Source organism: Lutjanus erythropterus, chromosome 3, assembly GCF_056507025.1.
Source record: "Lutjanus erythropterus isolate fLutEry1 chromosome 3, fLutEry1.hap2, whole genome shotgun sequence".
NCBI classification, from domain to species: Eukaryota; Metazoa; Chordata; class Actinopteri; order Lutjaniformes; family Lutjanidae; genus Lutjanus; species Lutjanus erythropterus.
The window spans coordinates 30,797,212-30,812,486 of NC_139319.1; the positions used below are offsets into that span (position 1 = coordinate 30,797,212).

The window sequence follows — 15,275 nt, forward strand, 5'->3', positions numbered from 1 at the left end:
GATGGCTGCTGCTGTAGTGGCTCAGGATGGACAGCAGCAGAGACACTGCATCAACCCTTTATACCCCGTCATACTCCCATCACCTGCTACACCAAACATCGACCCTCCATCCATCCATCCATTTCCTGTAACCCCTTGCGCTCGTGGGGGGCTGGAGCCTATCCCAGCTGACATTGGGCAAGAGGCAGGGTCGCCAGTTCATCGCAGGGCTGACACTTAGAGACAGACAACCACTCACATTCACGGACAATTTAGAGTCACCAATTAACCAAGCCTGCATTTCTTTGGACTGTGGGAGGAAGCCGGAGAACCCGGAGAGAACCCACGCAGACACTCCACACAGAAAGGTCGTGCCCAGCCAGCTGAGGGATTTTGAACTCAGGACCTTCTTGCTGTGAGGCAGCAGTGCTAACCACTGCACCACTGTGCCGCCCCCATCGACCCTCCCTGTTTTATAATTATTGTAAATAGTTTATTGAAATAAATATGAGAAGCATAAACAGCTGCTGAGTCTGGGCTACACTTGTTAAGCAGTACGTAACATTGTGCATCTGAAACTTAACTTACAGGTGATACAGACAACTGCTCCTGTTAGAGGACAGCCTATAGGAGTAGATTGATGGAGGCACTGCCCTTCACATCTGCAGGCCTAAAGAACTGTCCTGCCTCCAAAATATTTTGGGTGAAGATCAAAGAGTAAAGCTCACAGCAACAATATCATTGAAGTCTTCTGGAAAAACATGCCGAATATGAAATGTGAATTTAGAGACACGGTGTCAGGCCGTATTGACTTTTCAGCTCGAAGCTTCAACCAGTAGTGCAGAACAAGTTGCTTGGTTTGATGGTTAAAAGTAGATAAAATGAGAGAGAGTCATGCAGACAGCAGGTGTTTACTAAATGGCAAAATGTAGTGAAGTAAAAAGTAGATTACTGGCTCAAAAATATATTCAAGTAAAGAAAAAATGAACATGAAAAGTACTCATTCCTTAAAAAAAAGAATGAATTTTCTACTCCTGTGTGAGATATTACTACCAGAAGTGGCAAAAATACACATTTTCTTTACTCAAGCAGATTTACAGATACTTGTGTAAAAAGAGAAGCACTGATTCAACTTTTTTATGCAAGTAAGAGTTAAAACATACAGCCTCTGAAATGTACTCAAAGTGAAAAGTAGTGCTCTGAAGGACATTTCTACCAGCTGTTTCTGTGCAAAGCCAACTGAACCTTACCTTTTCAATACAGGCGAGTTTCTTCTTGTCTGGTTTATCGTGTAATGCCTTTTACACCGTTTTTGTCTTGTTGTGTCTGTTGTGTGTGAAATGCACTGATGACCAAGGAATCGTCTTTTCAGTGTGTTATTGTCCCCTCCATTTAGGTTGAAATTGGTCCTGATATTGGGAAGGCAGTGCGCAATGATGCAAAATAAAAATAATCAATAATTCCTCACAAATGCATTAAAACTACAGTAATGGGAGTATTTTGAAAGCGTAAGGGGCGCAATGTGCAGACATTTGGTTAAAATATAGAGAAAAAATAATGATGAAAAGTTTTCAGGAAAATAAATACTCAAAGTTCTAATCAAGTAAAGTTGACTTCCCACCCCTGACAGGACCATAATATTAGTTAACGATGCAGGACCCACCTAAGTTGATATTGTCAACTTTCATGGAACAAATTTACAATTAACCAAATTACCAAAACCAAATGACATGCAGTGAACTTCATCACCAGAGGTTATTTTCTCACACCAGAGAGCTCCTTCAGAGCTCAACTTTCAACCACCTCTCACACTCTTCCTCGGTGGACAAAGTTTCTTGGCGAGGGTCGTTGCCCTTTCAATGATTTACTGTCCCCTGCTATTTTATTGGATGTCATCCACCACTCCAGTCATCCTCCACAGGGGTGTCGTGTCTTTAGGATTTTTATCTTTGTCCTTCACTTAACGCAAGTTCAAAATGTCACTTTCAGCATTTTGATAAATACAGGCTCCTTTCTAATGGAAACACTGTATTTTCTGTCTATTTAATGTAATATTTCCTCTTATAGGGACGTTAAAGGTCATTGTTAAAGCGTAAGAGGGAGCCTGGTCTGTATTTAGACAGACTGACACATCAACCTGACATTTCTTGTTAATGATTACAGATGTTTCCATTGTAGCTGAAAATGTTTCCGTTGTAGCTGCACTGGAATGATCTCAGTGTCACATCACACTGAGAAAAACACACTATCAAACAACAAAGAAATCCTTCCACATGCTGAAATGTGCACCTCTGACACTCTTAAAATTAATGCTAACCACTGAGCGTGTGTGTGTGTGTGTGTGTGTGTGTGTGTTTGTGTGTGTGCCTCAATGTAGACTTGACTGAAAGCCTGCCTGAGAGGAGCCTTGAAGCCGACCACATGAGAGGATGCTGATATAGGAGCGGCCTCCCTTCCGGCTCCTCTGGCAGCCTTCTCCCCTGTCGGAGCTGCTGGTGAGGCAGCTGGAAGCCAGAGCTACTGTGCAGGCTGATGAGACTCCAGCCTGGAGATAACGGCAGGAAGGCACCGTGTGAGGAGGCGGTGGAGAAGGAAGAGGAGGACTGCCTCCCTCAGCCCTCAGGACATAGCCGCATCCCACTGAATCCATCCAAGGTGACAGCGAGAGAAGTGGTGGTGTGTGGTGGGCCTTGAGCAGGGCGGAGGGAGGGAGGGAGGAGGGGGGGGAGGTGGAGGCTGAGGGATGAGAAAAGAGAAGAGAAGAGGAGTGAGAGTAGATTTTCTCACTTATTGGCTTGTGTTTATTGTGCGTGCGTGTGTGATCATGTGGTGTAAATGTTAAGAGCGGCCTGCAGCCATGCTGACAGTGCACTGCAGGGGGTGATTAGGACTGTGCCATCCATCTCTCAGGCTGACTACAGCAGCAGCAGCAGCGGTGCTGGTGGTGGAGGGAGAGAAGGGGTCTGTTTGGAAGACATGACGGAAAGAGGAGGGGGGATTACGAGCCAACGCTGATTAGCTGGCAGCTTAACGACATGCTGTGTTTTCCATCTCATCGTCAGCACATGACCTGAGGCTGACTTGGGGAAATGAAACGGTATTTTTGATTATTTGTAGAGAGAAAGAGAAAGTGGAGTGGGAATGGTAGCTGGGAGGTGAATATTCAATACAGGCAATTACAAGATGTCCTACTTGGAGAAGGATAAGTGATGTGACACTTTACTGCCATGAATGTAGTCACTTTATATACAATACCTTGAATGGTCGATTTATGAGAACATTATTTCCTTATAATGTCTTTATTTTTGTGTGTTTTCACTATGTAAAACAACTCCGGGAGTTCAGCATTAAATACAGAAAAAAAAAGAATCCTGATTCAGTCCCATTTATATGGTGTGAAAAAGCATGCATTGCACAGTAGGATGAAATTTGAATAATAAATGCCAAGCGCAAGGTGGTAGGTCACACATCCATGATGTCTGCAGCTGTCCATGTACAGCAGTCCCTGTTTGGGAATATGCTCAGGGTGTGTAAACTCCATGCAGTTTCCATGCGCATCTTCGATTTAAGTTCAGCAGCGCATTGTGCAAAGAGTTGGGTGCAGGTGAATATAGATCAGCATGTGTTATGATTATTAAATACTCTGTCCACCAGTCACATCACAGATCTCACTGCTCTGAATCTGCTCTGCAAATCACAATTAAACATGACAATAACGATCTGCAAACAGAAACCTTTACCTCAGGAAACGTTTTTATGGTGCACACATGTCACGACATGAACACACATCACCACAAATGTGCACCCATAGACAGATGGCAGGGGAGTATCAGGTAGGTGTTGTAACAAAAGAAATAAAAAATAAAGAAATTGAGGTGACTGACAAATGCATTCCATGGTCCAAAGTTTGGTAATAATGTTACACAACAGCATTTAAAATGCAATGTATTTCAAAGATAAAACATCTAAAAAGAAATTTGTAAACATGGTCATGATGAGCCCTGGTAACTAGACATCTTCATAAAAGCACAGAATATATATAGTTATGACTGACCAGTCTGATGCATGTAGAGGTCTGTATGGTTATATTGCAGCAGCCTGGTGTTGTTTTCAGGTGATTTAATGAAGGTAAACAAAGTGAATGACACAACACTTCAGAGGCTGCAGATTTATCAATATATCACTGGTGCTGTTCTGACTCATGAAATAAACTGAAAAAGAACATGCTGTATTCACATAAAGATTTGAACAACTTCTTCCAGCTGTATTCCAGCATAATCTGCTCACTGGAAACCTCACCCATGTAATACCTACTATTAATGGCCTAATTGCTGTTGCCCACCCACAATGTAGATACTTATGTACTCCCGGTAATCTTGTTCTGGAACTGTGCCTGTCATAATTTCTTTTGATTGTCTTTGTTGAGTACACTTTTTAATAAAAATGTGTGGCTGCTAAGAAGGAGTATCCAAGTCTCTGTCATGTAAGTTATAATATTTTGAAATGTCTTCTTTTTGAATTTTTCATGTTGTGTTTTTGTACATTTTTGTTGTCTAATATCTTCCAGGTACATACAGACTGGGCACCTTGTGCTGATAAATCAATCAAGTATGCATAGCACATAAATAATTATCTTTTTTTTTTATTAGATCATGGTATGAGAAAAATAACAAAATATATATAATTCTTTTTTTTACAGATGCACAAATTATTCTTTTAAATCAATTTCAGTAAGAATCAAGCAGGAGAGCTGCACTGCCAGGATAATCAACATCCAAATCCACTTTTCTATTATTATTGTTTTTTTTTAACCAATATGTGTCACTGGATTCAAATAGGCTGTTTTTATAACATGAGCGGTCTGCCATACATTTTATTAAGCCAGAGCTATTCTCTTGGAGATGAATGTGATTGTGGCGTGGTGGTGACTGAGTGTCGTGCTTAGGAGGATGAATGGCAGTGGCGGCTCTGCGTTTTCTGGCTCATTGCTTCAAAATGACTCTCCCAGTGTCATTGTCAACGAGAGCTGGGAGAGGGAGAGAGGATCTTTATCTTTTTTTTCTCTCTCTCTCTCTCTCTCTCTCTCTCAGTAGTGCAGCATGCAGCTCTGTGTTTTCTCTCTCACCTCGCCCTTGCTCTCTGCCAGGCTTTCTTTCCATGCCTCTTTCTCTCTCCCTCTCCGTTCTCGGAGCAGGGAGCTCCCACGTCACCGCTTCCCTGGAGCTGCTGGAGTGGGGGATGGGAGAGAGGGAGGAGGGAGGACGGGAGGTAGGGAAGGAAGGAGGAGGGAAGGGAGGGTGAACAGATAGTCTGCCAGGCTCGTGGGGAGGCGGTGGAATTCTGCAGGTTGCCACGGTGAGCCAGTCGATAGTGCATTGAGCCACTTAGCTGCCGCATGCACAAACCCTTTCTCTGCCCTTCACCTGCTACACAGAGGAGGAAGACAGGAGTGTGTGTCTGTGTGTTGTGTATCTGTAATGTTTACTAGGCCCCACCCCTGTTACTGTTGCTATGCCTGTCAAGCTTTTCTTACTGGCACAGCACATTCAGCTTACAATGATAACAGTGGCACTCAAAATATATAGTAGCATATCTGGAACCTTGAAAAGGCTGTGACGGTGTGCATTTTCTCTTACTGCGGTGACAAATTTTAGAAATATACGTCATATTCTGGCATTCCAGATGGCACTTTACCATAACTGCCATATTAATTATGTGTTTTTACGTATATATATTGAAGTATAATGTCATAAGTGTAGCATAGCTCCTTTAAGGAATAGGACAGTGCTTAAGTCCATAATGATAAATAATTGAAATATAATAATATTCATATATATAATACATATACTATTCACTGTAGGGCTGCCCCTAAAAAACTGTTAGTTGGTGAGAAGAGTCTCAGTCATCCAGAGAAAAACAAAACAAAACAAAACAACAATGACAACAAAAACAAAACACCTCAAACTCCATTCGGGAGCTTTGGAGAGGCCCAATGGGCTGTTGCAAGACAGATATTTTCTCTTGTAACACTTTGCTGTAGCTGCCATTAGCTATTCTGAGACAGCCTCAGAGAACAATGGAGGTGGTTTGACGATCGGGAATACAGTAACATTATCGAGGTGATGTACAAGACTGTGACTCCATGGAATAATGAGGACATGGGAAGTTCAGGAGGCTTGAAGTGGCTGAGGAGTTTGGTATCAAGTTAACTGGTCATCCACTGTGTTTATAAGTCTGTGAGTATTTGTTTTGTACAACGAGGCTTGTGTGAGCTTTTGCTGTTCTGGAATAAATTAATAAAAAGCAGCTTGCTTCAGGTCCCAAAAACATCTATTTCAATAATGAAATTACTATCATAAACATAAGTTTGATGAGGAAGAATATAACTCTGTCTCACTCTTTTCGCTTGTTCTTAATCAGCTGATTATAGGGGTTTAGCCTTTCAGTTAACTAACCAAACTTGCCACAATCTGTATCAGCCAATCATAGTTTTGCAGTCAAATTTAAGTCTTTTCTCCTCTCTACTGTTGTCAGCTGTCATTTCAGTGCAGATTTGTTGTACCTCTCCTCCACCCCATTCACTTCCAGTTCATCCCATCCAATTCCCAGGTTTGGCTCATCAGAAATCCAGTCCTCATCACATCCTGATCCTCAGCCATCCCTTCACCAACACCAGTGACTCCATCAGGGGTTTCCCTATACTAATCATGGCTTCACTTTGCCCTTTAAATATGATGACTTCACCATCTGCTCTATTAGCTTAAGAGTTTTCACATTTGTCATCTTGATCATGCAAATGCCCATTAAATATATTTTCATACACTTTGAATAAAGTCTCTCCTGGTTGGAATGGCTTTAAACAATAACTACTGGTCGACTAGGATGATCTTTAGTTGGAGCGGCCCTACTTAATTGTTTAAATCTGCCATTTCCACACTTAGGAAGGCCACAGCCCAGTTTGAAATCTGAAAACCTTGAATCACAACTTTTATCAAGACAAAGTTAACTGTACCAATGACGGGATATAAGTACATTCTGGTGTAAATGTGACAGGTCACCAATATGGTGTAACACCCGTTAAACAAAGTCAAATAAATTAAGAATAACATCTAGTTTGAATCCCATAGTTTTGTTTTGTTAGTTTTGATTATTTAAAAGAACAATCATAAATACAGTATTTTATGGCAATTTAAAACTTAAGAAATTGAACTTATAAATGTTTTATTTATGTATTTCTCTCAAGTTCCACCTGTAGGGGCTCTGTGGCCCACCACTTTGGGAGTTATTGATTTAAATATCATGGCTTACTCCTCTTCAAAAAGCATTATGATGTAGACTAAGCCAACCATGTTTTGGATACATTCCTTAAGTGCAATAAAGTACAGGACAGGGCTGCTAATGCTACATTACCCTAAACACTGATACAGTGGATGTGTTCTTCTTTAATTAGGCTTTTTATAACTTAATAACTTTTTGACTTGTAGGCTAACAGGCAACACACCCATATGACGCACTTTAAAACACTGGCATCCTTTGTTATCTAAGCCCACACACTGACTAAATCTTGATGTGTCATCATGAGTTGAATAACTCTACAGAGAAGCAGCAATTTCATTACATATCCTCCTCCAAAAAGCATGTAACATGATGACTTCTTGTTTCTGTATGACGTGTCAGGTGCGTGCCATGCTGTGGTGGGTGGCGCACTGAAAATCTATACTCAAGCAAAAGTCCACATGACCCTGTGAGACATCTACTCGTGTAAGCCCAACAGACCACCACCTAGACAAGTTAATGTCAATAACATCAATGATTTAGCATTAGCTAGCATTAATTACATTTTCTTAGTGCACCATGAAGCGTCTGTCCTGCCAGACAGGTAGACTGCACTCAAGTGATTGACGTGTCTCTCACCATTTACTGCTTCCATCACAGTAAGTTTATTTTGAGTCTTTATATTGATATCGAGGCAGGCCTAGGGTTGTCCTGGAAGCTGCTTCTTGTTCTGGGTTTTGCTCTGTCATCATTGTTTTGTGGTTTAAAGACAGGTGGTGCTTATTTTTTGTCAAGGCAGCAGCATCTTGTAGCGGTGCTCCTTGCATGCTCTGCCCCCCTACATACAGCTCTTTCATTTAGAGCGTACTGGTTGTGTAACAATGTAAAAAGTTGATTACTGTCTCAAACATATTCTTAAGTAAAGAGTAAAAGTATCATTTTGGGCACACATGGGCTGATGCCCCATGATGCACCATTACACAGCAGGTGCATGTTGCATTTCCTGTTGCTACTGTCATTAGTAAGCTAGTTAGCCAAGAATGCTGACATAAGCTATTTATGCTAGATAAACACCCAGTGTAATGCAATGATTACATTTTTGCTCTTTTGTTTTCACTTTTGCTGAGGCTAAAAATATTGCTTACACAGTGACACGCACACCACTTTATCATACCTGAAAGAGCTGCCGTCACTAAGCTATGACTGGACAATTTCTGTTCAGGAAAGGGGTTTAGCAATTAGTAAATTATACTGCAATCATAAACCAACTGATGTTTTAGAGAACACACACACACACACACACACACACACACACACACACACACACACACACACACACACACACACACACTTAAATAAAAAAAATTAAAAAAACACGTCTGTTATCCGCCCACCAGCAGCAGCAGCAGCAGCAGACAGGAACCAGAGCACACTGGGGCTGCAATAAGTTGGATTAATGTTCAGTGGAAACTTCAAATCTGTGTCATAAGAATGACCCGCCTCTGTTTTTATTTTCTCTCTCTCACTGTGTGCGTGTGTGCGAGGCCACATGTGCCAGCATTGTGCCTGTGTGAATATCCTTGTTCTTTGTGTGTTCTGAAGTGCAGTAACTGTACAATAATAATATGTATGCAATTGTGTTTGTCGCTGTGTATAAGTGTGACAAAGAGAGAGAGAGAGAGAGAGAGAGAGAGAGAGAGAGAGAGAGAGAGAGAGAGAGACTAACTCGTTCAGTGTCATGCAAATGACGAGCTCGGGGCCTGTGTTCAGGGAACAAGGCCGTTGATTGGAGTACCTTGCACTGTTGTTGCACGCCACTCAATGATGTCCTGTGGGGGAGCAAATTTGCTTATTGTGACTGAATTTCATTTATTTATTTATCTATTTTGAGGGTGCTACATGGTGTGGGGAAATGACAGTGAAGAGAAAGAACGAGCAGAGAAATGACAAAAGGACTCTGAATGAAAATGGCTGCTGTGCTGAGAGATTCTGAGAGGCATTTTAAGGAGAAGGGCTACTGTCATGCTTTTTTTTTTGCTGGTTTTCAGGAAATGGATTTTTTCCAATGCAACGGCAGAGGATCAGGTATCTACTCACCCAGAGTCAGTTTTTACTCGCCCTTGTCCAAACAGCAAGGGCTAAAGTTAATTGTGTTAATCAAGTGCAAAAAACAAACAGCGACAAAACATCAACATCAAACATCAACAAAATAGAAACAGAAAATAGTAAAAAAAAAATATTCATCCCAGTTTTTCAAAGTCATTTTGTCAGTATTCAAAATATTCAGTTTGAATATTTGATAATAAATGAAGACAAGCTGGAAAGCTCTATATTTGAGAGGCTGAAAACCACAGTTTGCCATCTTTGCATTAAGAATCATAAAATTTACTTAATAGTTTAATTATTTTTTTATCTCTTACCCAGTTGGGTGAGTGAGTTATTAGATTTACTAGCCTGACATTGCATTTGACTCGGCCCGGGCAAGCAGACAATAAACAAGTGAAAATACTTATTATAATCTCCTCAAAGAATTGCTTATATGTTTTCCATAAATAGCGAATTCAGAGAAACAAAAACTCATCAGAGAGTCACACTGTTGCACTGAGTGTTCCTTCATTAGGATGAGCACTGAAGTTTATTCTGAGTCAGTCCAACACACAGCCTCCTGCTGCTGTAAATATTCATTAATGTGCCACATGTGTGTCACTGCTAAAAATAGTGCCCAACATATGTTCTGTTTTCTCCTGTTTAAGTAATGTTTGCTGAAAACTACAGTGCCCAGCTGCTTTAGGAAATTAGTGAGATCTAAAATAGGCAGGTCAGGGAAATCCAATTCTTGACAAAAAGGAAAATATAAATTAATAAAGTAATGCCAGTCCTATACTTAAAATATCAGTTGGCTGATATGTTAGTTGACTGATAGTGGCCTGATATGGGGCCTATCACAGGTATATCAGTATTGGTGTATATGTTTACTGATATGCACAGAAATGAAAACCTTTTTATTTTACAGAATATTTAATGCAGATAATGATGCTTGGGGGAGATTTAGATCTAATACCGTGGGGAACATTTATTTTGACAAGAGAAGCTCCCTGGCAGGTGTAAATACTGAAAAGCTTCTTATTGTTTTACAACCTGCCCCTAACAGTTTGAAAATATTCAGCATCTGACTGACACTAAACCAATTTATATATCTATTTATTCCATTTTTTTATTCTTTATTTTCTCAGCGTTCCTTTCTACAGTTAGTCATCATATGTTAAATTACTTAACATGTAAAATAAAATATATAATCTTTAATTAAGTTATTTGTTTAAGAAAACCATCACATTTGCAGTCATATTTGTGCAAAAACACTATATCAGTTAGTGTAATCTGTGATGTTTTACCTTCTAAAATCGATATTGGTCTGTTGATTAGTTGTTTCTTCATGCTTATCAATAAAAGCAGCTTGCAATAGTTTGATGGTATGTGGTGATACTGATTAAAAACATAAATTAAAAGGCAGGATCAATAGGATTTGTCGGAGCTGTTTATGCAGGATGCATACTGTGCCTTTACAGCAATTATACCCAAATGCAATGACCTGCAAAATTACAACCTGTTTAAATTTCTGGGAGGTTTATGAGGGCTACAGCATCAAAAGAACGGATCTAACAAAAATGACGTTGATTCTGGAACACTAACAGAGAATACAGAAGTGCAGTGAATGGATATTTCAAGGAGGAAATAAAGGACAAAGCAGTGCGGTATTAGTTCCCGCTCTCAGTGCCCTTTCAGCGCCGCCGCCTCTCTGCTGCTGGTATTAATCACCGTTCTTCACAGCTCTGCCCTCATCCCTCTATCCTCACCCACTGTATTCAACTTGACCTTTTCCTTCTCTTGGCCGCTTCCACTCAGAACCCAGGAGCCTTTTGATATGTGGGAACATTTTCTCTGACCAGACATCTCGCACCCTTGGTTACACACTGGAGGAGAGAGGATGGGGGGAGAGAGGAGAAAGGGGGTGGTGGGGGTGGGTGAGAGATAAAGTGTGAGAGAGACAAAAATAGAGAGTGAGATGAGGAAACAAGGGAGGAGAAGAAAGAGATGGACAGAGAATGAAAAGAATAATTTGTGTAAAGCTACCACAAAGAATTTTTCACTGGTTATAAAACAGTCTCAGTTTATTATTGATGCCTCTATATGACCTACATACGTTAACGAGACCATCAGAGAGAGAAGATAGGGAATTTCTATATCGTTATTCTTAATGCCTGCCACTGGGTCGGATTCTCTGCGAAGTTAAAAAGAAGCAGGAGATTTTTATTTAGATTATTTTATTTTTGACGTTATATTTTGTGGTTATTATGGTAGAAACACTAAAGCTTTTCCGCACAGGAGCTCAAGAGCAGGGTCCAACAGTAATGTTTTTTTTTTTTTTTCACTTGTCTGGTCAGGCAAGCAGGTCAGAGATCGACTTGGCCAAAGTCAATTTTTACTTGCCCCCCTGCACCAAATCTTTTATTAGTTGTTATTAAATTATAACAAAGACTGAAGTCAACTGTCACATTGAATCTAGGGCTGCAATATCGATAAAATGTCAGAAAATAGTGAAAAATGTCCATCCCAGTTTCGCAGTGTCCACGCTGATGGTGTTAAATGTCTCATTTTGTCAGTCAAAGATTTTCATTTTAGCACAATAATAAATGAAGAAAAACAGGAAATCTCTATGTTTGAGGGGCTGAAAACAGCATTTTCTGCCATTTTGCAAGAAAAAAACACCTATACAATGAATAAATTATCAAAGAAGTTTAAAAACAGCACTGTCTGCCATCTTTACATGAAGAATTACTTTCAATTTCTTTTTTTTTTTACCACTTGCCTGGTTGGGTAAGTGATTTGCCCAATTTACTAGCCTGCCATGGCATTTTACTTGCTCTGGGTAAGCAGGCAGTCCTAAATGTTGAACCCTGAAGTGTCGCTGTCTTTCATCACATCATATTGAAAATTACACTTTTGGTATCACGCTCACCATTTGCTGGAGAAACAGAGATACAGAGAAACTTAAACAGATCACCAGAGAGAAAATAAAGCATTAGATCTTTTTAAATACACATTAGCGAGAGAGATGGTGAGGAAAAATTAGATTTGATTCAGTGAGAGATTTTGAGTTTCACTCTGAGTAAAAGACCTGCAGAGAGACAAGAGTGGTGGAGGAGAAGAAGGAAACAGGATTGAAGCATTAATGGCAAATTAGCAGGAGTGGACCTGAGAGAAATTAGATTTGATTCAGAGGCAGAGGGAGGAAAAATTGGAATTATCCCTCAGATCTGTGGAAAGTATTGGGTATGGAAGAGCGAGAGATGGAAAAGGGAAAGAAAAATGGGGGGCGGGGGGTGTGTGTGTGTAAGAATAAGAAGGAATTTTGTAAAGGGAGACGGAGAAAAGCTGTTCTGCTTTGGCAGCAGCTCTGTTGAATGAGCCGTCTTCTCCATCCAACGCTCTGCTCACCTCTCCAGCACCTCCTCCCTGTCCCCTCAGTGTGTTAAAGACCCCATAAATAACTCGCAGTCCCATCCAGACACACAAAAGACAACAGGACGCTCTCCTGCTGCTGTTTCATTTCAATGCTCTCTGCTCTGTGCTGCTGCATGGAGTCAGTTAGAGGCTGAAAAACATCATTAAAAACCAATAGCTTCCTTTTGACGCACACTCCATCCTCCGCCCCCCACATTGTTGTGTGTTAATCATGTTAAACAACACAGTGTTTGGCTACAGCACGTCCCCTATAGGCCCAGAACAGGTGGCCATTAACGGGGGTCAGGCTCATTTGGGGATCAAAAGCTCGTTAAGTGCGAGTTTAGTGTGCGAGTGTTGCTGAGGCACATAAAAACACGGCATGAGCATGGTGAAAATGATGCGAATAAACAGAGTAAAGACACAAGTGCTCAGACTAAGATGGACATACACAAACAAATACACACATGCACACACACACACACACACATGCATGGCTGACTGCTCTGCCTGTACAAAAGCCAAGTGGCGGAGCGGAGAGTTGCTGAGGGGCCAGAGAGGGAGGGCTGTCTGCAGATTCATAACTTAGAGGCCTTGTGCAAAAGACACACACACACACACACACATACACACAAGAGGCCAATCTGGCAGTGAGAGACAGCAGCACACATTCACTGGACAGACACACACACACACACACACTCACACACACGCACATGCTTAACGGACATGAACGTGCACATGCTTGTGAGAGCACACACGGGAAAGAGCATTCAGAGGCAGCCATAAATATGGACAGACACACTCTCTCTCTCACTCACACACACACACACACACACACACACACACACACACACACACACACACTCACACACACACAGAGGGTGGCGTGGGACCAGGAGGTCTTGGCAGTGTCTGCTCCACGTGTCTGAGCTGTCCTTGGGTTTCCGGCCCTCTCAGAGAGCCTGCTGATTTATGACACAGATCACTGTGTGTGTGTGTGTGTGTGTATGTGTGTGTGTGTGTGTGTGTGTGTGCTTGAGTGTGTGAGTGTATGAGATGAATATACTGTATAATGCAAACAGAATATACTATTACTATATACTTAATATATGTAGAAAGAAAGCGAGTGTTTTGATTATTCCCATCTTTCAGATCAGGGCTAGAGCTGAAAAAGTATCATAACAAAATGCTGGATTTCAGTTGATATCAATAATAATTGATTGATTGACCGATCGATTTTTAGTAAAGACCAGGAGAAAAAAGGTTGAATTTAACTGCTGTACTTTGTATTTACCTGCTTTATTTATTACGGCACACAGGTAACAGACTTAAAAAACAAAAACTACCATACTGGCAAGTTAATCTGCTCTTTGTAAATGAACAATTTCCTTGCTGTCTGCACTTATTTTCTCAGTCCATGCTGTTTCTGTTGTTATGTCACATGTCATAGTGCAACAGAACAACACACCTGTTAAATGATTGGCTTTTTGCGTACCACTCGTATCAGGCTCCATTATCAAGAGATATGACCGGCTGTTAATGAGCCAGCACGTATTTGTTATGTGCTTTCACGGCAGTTTGCATTTATTTAAGTGAAACTACTGAACATTTTAGACAAAGACAAAGTGAAGATGGATGTTTAAGAGGTGCTGGATTATTTACATGATATTATCTTATTATTAAAATGGTATCAATATTTTATTTCATAAATATCACAGTAACAGTATAATATACTTGTATATCAAAATACTCCTATTTCTGACAAACAGTCTTAAAGGATAATTCCACTTTATTATAACTTGGGTCTGTGAAACAGACAATCTTACCACAAGCTCCACTCAATAGTTGTTCTGAAGCTTTTGACTATATCACATGAGCTTCCTCTGCAGATGGATCTCAACTTTTTAAGCCAACATGCACAAGAAGCCACACTGTAAAAACGTCAACTTGATTAATGTTGAATTAATACATTTTGTTTTGCTGGACCAACTTTTAATAATCAAATTAATTGAGACAACACATTATGTTGAGCTCTTAAATTACTGTAAGATACAAACTGACTGAACACACAGATTCAAGTTGAGCCAACTATTAAATACCCACACTGAGGTGTGCTGACAGCCCCTACATATGAAGAAAATATGAAACATAAAGCCAACAAGAGGAGCCAACAACATGTCTTTGGTCTTGGTAAGTGAATCTTACAACACAGGGGTTTTTGTATTTAAGCATTTAATCTAATATTATATTTTATTATTGTTTAGACTATAATTACAAAGTGCTCAGAGCTTGCCAACTATTTTTATCATCATCGTCAGTTGTTTGTCAAGCAAAAATATCAAACATTTGCTGGTTCAAGCTTCTTAAATGTCAGGATTTGCTGCTTTTCATTGTCATTTATGACAGTAAATGAAGAGTCTTTGGGTTTTAAACTGTTGTTTAGACAAAAGAAGCACTTTAAAGATGCCACTTTGGGCCCAGGGAAATTGCAATGATAATTTTTCACAACTTCTTTT

At 40.4% G+C, this 15,275-nt stretch overlaps 1 long non-coding RNA gene across 1 annotated transcript in view; it reads right to left on the minus strand.

Annotated features, from left to right (window-relative positions):
- Window positions 1–10,878: 10,878 nt before the first annotated feature.
- LOC146330272 (uncharacterized) overlaps window positions 10,879–15,275 on the minus strand; it is a 52,341-nt gene continuing 47,944 nt past the window's right edge. Inside the window, exon 3 of the long non-coding RNA XR_014769273.1 lies at window positions 10,879–11,213. This is a non-coding gene — a long non-coding RNA (uncharacterized LOC146330272). The remainder of the gene's footprint in view (window positions 11,214–15,275) is intronic.